The sequence below is a fragment of the Athene noctua genome, chromosome 2, assembly GCF_965140245.1.
Source record: "Athene noctua chromosome 2, bAthNoc1.hap1.1, whole genome shotgun sequence".
In the NCBI taxonomy this organism is placed as follows: domain Eukaryota; kingdom Metazoa; phylum Chordata; class Aves; order Strigiformes; family Strigidae; genus Athene; species Athene noctua.
This window is the reverse complement of record NC_134038.1, coordinates 114050986-114059245: the sequence shown is the minus strand read 5'-3', so window position 1 is coordinate 114059245 and position 8260 is coordinate 114050986.

Genomic DNA, 8260 nt, shown 5'->3' with positions numbered 1-8260 from the left:
GCAAAGTTCATTCACCGGACACACGGCCCTTGAAATTTGCCCAGGTGCTCCAGAGGAGAGCTGTCCTGTCTCCACAGGGCTCTCTCCCCCAGCTACATCGGGCAGCGTTATCAGCTTCGACCTCCACAGAATGCACCTTGTGACTCAGAGTTTTGTCTTGTGAGTGTTTGAGGCATTTCTTTGATCAGGATCAATCTCAACTTTTGCTTTCCAAGGTTGTTTGTCTTAGTTTCTTACAGGCCTCGTTTCTTGTCTCTCACAATATTCAAAATTATGTGAAAAACAGAAACATGGTGAAACATATAAACCCCAAAGATAATAGATTATCTTTTAATAATACTATTTTTTCTAAGTAAAATCCTCAAACAAATATACTCTGTTCAAGGCCACAGAAGATAGTGCTATTACGGACAGTCAGAAAACTTCTCTTTGAATATTGGAGCAATGCGTGATGTTCCAGGGAGTTCTTCTGACTCTGAATAGGACATCAAGGAAAAGGAGAAAAGCTTGATGTTGATTTGGAATTTGGGAGACAGTTGTCCAATTTCTTCCTTCGGCACAGACTTCCTATATAACCCTGAGCACTTTTGGGTCACAATTGCAGGAAAGACTCTGATAGCCTGATGCTGAGCCTTGCAATGTCCAACTCCTAAGTTGCTGGTCTCCAAATGAGGAGCCAATAACACAAAGATAGGTTCTAGATTTCTCCAATGTACAAAGAAACCACAAACAGGATCATAATCGTCAACATATGAAGCAGAGGGCTGCCTGGAATAATCAATAGGCTAGATTGAACATATTTGGAATTCTACATTATGCTAGGTCCTTGCTCAGGGCTGGAGAGAGTTGGCTCTCTTAAAAGAGAAATAGTTTGGCTAGCTCTACCACCTGGTGTGTGAAAACGCTTTAAAATTCTTTGGACTATACCTATGATTTTTACAGCTGTTATCATGCTCATTGCTACTGTTATCTCTGAGACCCAGATTTACTTCCTTCGTCTGCTTTATCTCTCACATCTCTGGAAATGCTCTAATTAGCAACTATAAGCTATTGTCTGCCCTGGGAATTCTTTGTCCCCCTAGTAACGTCTACTGCTTTGTATAAAGCAGGGATTCATAGGGTAACAGACAAAGCCCCTAGTTTTTGAATCTGGAACGGCATTTGGAACAGTCTCACCACCAAGGTACTTCACTCTGTTAAGACCTGAGATGCTACAGGACATTTGCAGAAGCAAAACATGGTGCAGCAAGGAAGCTCATAATCAATAATGCAGAATCTGTGAGGTTTTGACCTCACAGAATGGTGAACTGGAGTTCCAGGGATCACAGTCTTGTATTTGCCATCTATATTCCACACAATGTCTTCTTTTTTTTAATTGTTATTTTTCTAGTTTATTCTTTCATTGTTTAATCTATTTGAGTCTCAATCTCCTATCTATGAAACCAGGGGTATGGGCCTACCTTAACTGTCAGCTGAGCTCTGAAAGCAAAGGCTGTACAGATTTTGAGTCACTGTTGCAATTAGGATCATACAGCTAAGACAGATGCTTAAAGTAAAGCTAAAGCTGAAGATGACCATTCTTAGAGCAGTGTAAATCAATTCTCTCACTTGAGAGATAAAGTCTATTTTTGATTAATTCTATTTTTTCTTTATTTAGAGTGGATTTTTATATGCAGTGTAGTATACTGAGGACAGAGTATTTTGCATTCAAGAGCAAACCTCCCCAAGCCATACTACCTTAATTACTATGAAAAGATAGATACTAAGTTCCCAGAAATTTTATGAAAATAGCTGAACACAAAAGGGAAGAATTCCATATGTCTATCAATCCCCACATAGGAGAAGAATGGAATAATAGTTCAGACCTTGCTACAAAGAAGATAATTCATGGAAGACAGAAATGTTAAAAAAGTTCTAAGCATATGGAAAATGTTAGTGGGAACTTTATCTTACTAGGCACTGATGAATGCACTCCTTCCTCAAGATTTATCTTCCATGTGAACTCCCTGCACTAATGCTCTCACTTAACGCTAAACACAATGCTTAAAACACCTTGTTCTCTTCCCTTGGTCCTGCAATTACTTTTTCTGAGGTTGCTCCTATTTAGATTTTAAAATTCTAGGAGAATATCATTTTCTCTAGAACAAAAGTTTTGTACTTTGGAAAATCTGGTTGCTGGTTTCAGCAGCAAGTTTTTAAGCAATTGAATCAATTATATTAGATGCTTATGGAAAACCTCAGCTCTTCCTGTAGGATTTGCTCTGCTAGATAATGTAAGCTAAATTACAATTTCCTCTCTCTATAGTATATGGGGTTTAATTAGGTTGCAACTAAAAAAAAGCTATATCGCTTTTATTCTAATATGGGCAGACACTAAAGTCTGTCTAGAAAGATTAGTAGAATAGTAACATATCCTAGATCAGAAGTGACATCTCAAGACCAAAGACAGTGAAACTAGAGCTATTGAGAATAGAATGGATTTGCTCTCATTCTAACAAAACTGTTCTGGGTTTTCATGGACCTTTATTATTCATTAATTAACTTCAGGAACCGAACTAAGCCTTTTAGAAATACTTAGCATTTTTTTCACATTTGAAAAAAAGTATTAACAAGTTACAAAAAAAAAAAATCTTAATTTTCTCAAACTAATGACTCACCAAAACAAGATAAGAGTTGATATTTATGGGGTTTTTTAAGTTACGGAAAAAAAACCCCACAATAAACCAAGCCCCCCCCCCCCCCCCCCCAAATCTTCTACCCAAATCCCCATTTTTTACCAATGGTAGATAGATACATATCAGCAGTGTAATCACAAAGGGCTCACAGCCTGTGGAAAACAGCTACATTTTTTTGCAGACTACCTTTAAGAAAGCAACTAAAATTTGCAGCCAAGTATCTCCAGTAAACCTCTTCATCTTAAATCTTAGTATGGGTGTTCATGAGAGAAGTTTTCTCACTTAAAAGGCCGAGACCTCAGCTGACATATTCTTTACAGGCTATAACTGAACAGATGTTTCTCTCCGCGTTCAGCAAATGAAAAGTATTAAAATGAAATGTGTATAGAAATATGAGTCTAAAATGAGAATTTCAAGGTAATACTCTAGAAATTGGAACTGCAAAAACAATTTTTATAACTATTTTCATGTCAGCTCATGTGAAACAAATAACCTTAATCAAATTACATTGACACTGTATTTCAACAAGTTTATACCATATTTTTCATCTGGTTAAAATAATCCATCTTGTTTTCATATCTTTATGCATTTGGGGGCAGGAAGTGGTGGAAGATATTTTATTAGCTAGGGTGGGAAGTGGAGGATATCTTACATAGCAAGTTCCTTAATGTGTGCCTATGCATATATAATGAATAAAAGAAATAAAAGGCAGTACATGAGAGATACTACAATCTCATTTTGGAAACTGCTAAAAGAACACTTCTTTTTGTTTAATTAGCAATTGGAATATACACAAAAGAGAAGAATTGCTTATTTCCTGCCCTAGTGATTTGTTTGGGAATGCAGTAGCTATATTTGTTCAAACTTCCCTCCGTATTTTGAGCAGGTGCCACATTTCAATCTCAAGGAAATTTTAAGAAGAGCATCTCTTCAGTTTCTGCAGCCTTCAGGTACAGAAGAGTGGAGTTCAGACCTTCTGGCCCATGGACTGACCTCAGAAAAGCCATCTGAGAAACTTCAGCTTCACTACTTGTTTGGTCTGGCTGAAGTCTTGAGAATGTCATGCTGTGTCGGGTTTGTGTGTGGTGGGGGTTTCGGGTAGTCGGGGAGGGAGCTACAGTGATGGCCCCCTGTGAGAAGCTTCTCAAAACTCCCCTGGCTCCATGTTGGGCCTGCCTCTGGTCAAGGCCAAGAGAACTAGCAGTGGTGGCTGCAACTCTGCGATGTTTCAGAAGGGGAGCCTGGGAGAAGGAGTGGGATTTGTGAGGAGGAGTTATGAGGGAGACACCTCTGCAAACACCTAGGTCAGAGGAAGAAAAGAGGGAGGTGGGGAGGGAGGTGTGCCAGAGCAGAGGCTCCCCTGCAGCCCATGGTGAGAGGGCAGGCCGTGCCCCTGCAGAACGTGGAGGTCCACAGTGGAGTCGATGCCCACCTGCAGCGCGTGGAGGACCCCATGTTGGAGCAGGTGGCTGCGCCCAGAGAAGGACAGGACTCTGTGGGAAGCCCCCGCTGTTGTAGTTTTGTGCTGGGAGAACTGCAACACATGGGAGGGACCCACGCTGGAGCAGCTCAGGAAGAGTTGCAGCCTGTGGGAAGGACTCATGTTGGAGTAGGTTCATGGATGACTGTCTCCTCTAAGAGGAACAACACACTGGAACAGGGGAAGAGTACAAGGAGTCCTCCCTCTGAGGAGGAAGGAGCAGTGGGACTGACTGCACCCCCCCATCCCCCACCCCCCTGTGTTGCTGCAGGGTGGGGGCAGGTAGAGCAATCAGAGCAAATCTGAACCTGGGAAGAAGGGAGGGAAGGGGGAAGGTGTTTTTAAAAAATGGCAATACTTCTCACTGTCCTACTCTGCCTGTTAATTGTTGCTGTTGTTAGTGTTTGAATTAAATAGATGCTCTTTTTCTTCCCCTAAGGAGTCTGTCTTTTGCTCATGACCATAATGGGTGAGTCATCCCTCTCCACCCTTATCTCGATTCCTGGGTCTTTTTGTTTAATTTTTCCCTTCCCATTCCTGAGGCAGAAGAGGTGAGCAAGAGGCTGCATGGTGCTCGGTTTCCCTCTGGGCTCAAACGACAGCACATGCCCATAGGTACAATTTCAACATGAGAAATGACAAGTGCTCCCCTGGAGAACAAACTTTCTCTGAAAGATGGGCTTAAGCCCCATTAGGTAAAGAAGAAGTGTTCCCCTGCACACTGATTGGGTACTCTTAATTGCAAGATTCTGGAGCAAAATGATAATTTTTCCTCTTAGTCGACTCTACCCAAGGAAGGTCCAAGCGATGAAGTGCCTGCCTGAGACTCTGAGCTCCAGTGGACATGCTGGAGTGACAGAGAAGCCTTAGGTCACACATGTCTCTTCAGTGTTTTCTAGAGGTTGGTTTGGGCTGTCCAACACTTTCAGTGCTGGCTGTTGCCGTTCTGCTGAGTTGTGACAGTTTCCTATGCTCACTTCATAGGCACTAGGGAGATACTGTTATTACTTCATAATACTATTGATTAATGGATAGGCACTGGAAAAAGCAGTGCACGGTGTCTGAGAAACCACCAGAGAGGTTTGTAACTGGGGACAAAGAGAACTGATGTGGCGTGTTTTGTCTCAGGATGAGTAGGAACAACTAGAAGAAGAAAGAGCTTTACAGACCTCTGTAAGTGGTATGAAAGCTTGTATTTGCTGTAACAGAAGAAGTTGCATTGAGGTATTTAAAAATAATGACTCGATCAAAACTTTTGGCATGGCAGAAGTCTATGCATATATATAGTCTAGAGAGAGGTCAAGAAGAAAACCAAATAGCTAAAGAGGAGGATCAGAGTTTGAAGTAAAAAACAAATCCTTGGGGGACTGCTATCTTCTACTCTGGTAGTCACTCCCTACAGAGGGCTCAGTGCATTCAGCAGCCTTTTGGAGGCACTTAAACTTTCTATGAGACATATTGCACATCGAAGCACAAAAGAGAACCTGAACTTCATCGCTTTATAGTCAGGCTTACTTTTAGACAAATAAAATGTTTTAAGGGAGTGCTCTTTTTTACATGAATTAAAGAGTTGGAACCCTGTAGAGCAAATTTCTGAAATTAAAATTGTGCAATACTCATTCTGTCATAACTTCATATGAAGTAGGTGAGTGCAGGTCAGGTAGCAAGGTATGAAAGCTATCCAATGGCTAATATTTGGTCCCATACTCAAGCATCAGTGCCAAAGCCTTCAAACTGAATATCTGGGCTATTTCACTTCATCTGGTATGAAGAATTGGAAACAAAGACCTGTGCTAGCATTCAGGAATGTATTTAATTTTCTTTGACCTGATACCCAACTACATGTTTTAAAATATGGTGAATAAATTCTCCACCTTCTGTTTGTGGAGAGAATGGGTTTATAGCTGTTTATCTGATTTGTTTATAGTTCAGTAGGAAGGATTTGGAAATTAGATTTATCTTTCAGAGAAAGTTATTATAGAGGAATGAAGCAGTTGGGAACAGAAATAATAAACAAGGATATGTATTCATCTTAGCAATACTGACCTTGCAGGAAATTAATTTATATTTCTGTTTCTGGGTAATTCAAGAGAAAACTTTACAAAGTAATACACAGCTTGTTACTGAAATACATTTTATAAGTATAAATATTTGGAGTTAACTAAACAGTTTGAGCATTTGTATTGGGACCAAATCCAGTCTTGTGGTGTTAAGGCTGCTTAGTCTTCACCTAGAGGCATGTTTTAAGGATGGGATTTTAAAATCATAGCCAAAGTTTAGAAACACACTGACACATGCTTTTGGAAATCGCAGTCTTCCAGGAAAATGAATAGGAGCTGGAAACTCTTCTCATCAGGATAGTCTGCAAGTACCAGGATTGAGCCCAGAATTTTCTAAAATACATTTTTCTTTTGTCCACTAGCAATTGGTATTGGGGCTTCTAGGAATGTTTCCTTTTAAAATTTTCCTTTTAGCCATTCTTTGGCCAATATTTTTTAAATTTAGCCTCTGTCAGATTTTTCTTGATTTAAAAAAAAAACCAAACAAAAGTTAACTGTGAGAGAGATCTGGATAATCTTTAGAAATAATACAATCAAAGCCAGCCATACTGTCGCCATATCCATACATGCCTAATGAGATTCAGGGAAGTAAATAGGCCTTTCTCTGTGCAGTTTTTTCCAAGACACCCCATATCTACTTCGCTGCAGTAGCCATACCAGCTCAAACTTGCGAGACTGTCTGTGAAGATGTATCCCATGTTCCCATACCAATATGGAAGCAACTGGTTCTTTCTATCAAGTTACTTACTGATGACTGTAGAAAACTACATGTTCCCAAATAACTAATTGCTGCTCTTTAGTTCAGTTACTTCCCATTTATTGATAACAGCAACAAGTTTTCCAAGGATGACATTCATATGAGAATAGCCCACGTTCAGGAGACAATCTTTGTGAAAATGTATATATCCACACACCCATGCTCTTGAGCCAGAGGTTTTCCAGTCCTAACAGTACCTGTAAAAGACTTTACTCCTTTGTGTGTTCTGTATTTGAGCTGGGAGGGAACCTGTTTCTCCCAAGCATTTTTTTGCCTGTGTTACACCTCAGAGTATCATTCTTTTCTTCCTCATGTCTCTTTACAAAACAGAATATTGGTTTTCCTTTAGAGAGGTAAATTCTCTTTTTTCTTTATATTCTGCCTACTTTTTGTTCCATCACCTTGTAATGTTCAGCCTGTGTAAGGGGTTGTGTTAAATGGACATTCCTTGCATTTGTTTGGTTTAGAACATGATATACCACAGGAATATCACATTTACGCTGCCAAGAGCTAAAGAGCATCTTGGAAGATCTTTCAGTTCTATCTCTGATACAGGCAAGCTATGCTGCAGACAGTGACTGATTGTTAATGCAAATTTTGTTTTGGGAGTTGTGAAATACTGTCGGTCATTCCTGATATGTTGCAAGTCTTTGGAGCGCCTGTTATGAATATTATTTTAAACTTCAAGGATGGATGGATTCCTAGATTGTATGAGGCATGTTGTACCTGATTAATTTATGGAATAAGTGGTGTAGGAATCAATTTATTTGCCAAATAAAATATCAATCTAAATGGATCTTCTGTCCTCACTAGTTTGGGTACACAGTGTACCATGGACTTGGCTAATACATATTGCTAGTTGCTGTTTCTGCACTTTAATAAAATCTTTTGAGGCTCATATGATTTCAGTTTTCCATTTCCTTACAATTAAGTAGACACCAAAAAGTGCTTAAGCAAACTTAAAATGGCAAATACAATCCCATAAAAAAATATTAATAACTTGCCTGTCAACAATAAATAAATGTGCACTTTAAACTAGAAGGTATTTACGAATGTGTATACACTTACACAAAGTGCATGAAAATCGAAAGAGCAAATTAAAACTAATGTGAAAAAAAATTAACTAAAAGGCAGAGTTTTGATGCTGCCTGCCCTTTTCCTGTTGTTTCTTTATCTTTCAGTTTATTCTTACATATTTTGGGTAGAGCTGTAGAGGAGTTAAATAAACAAGGATTATTTACCTCCTTTGTTCATCTCCCAGGGAATCGCCTCTAATTCCAGATCCTGT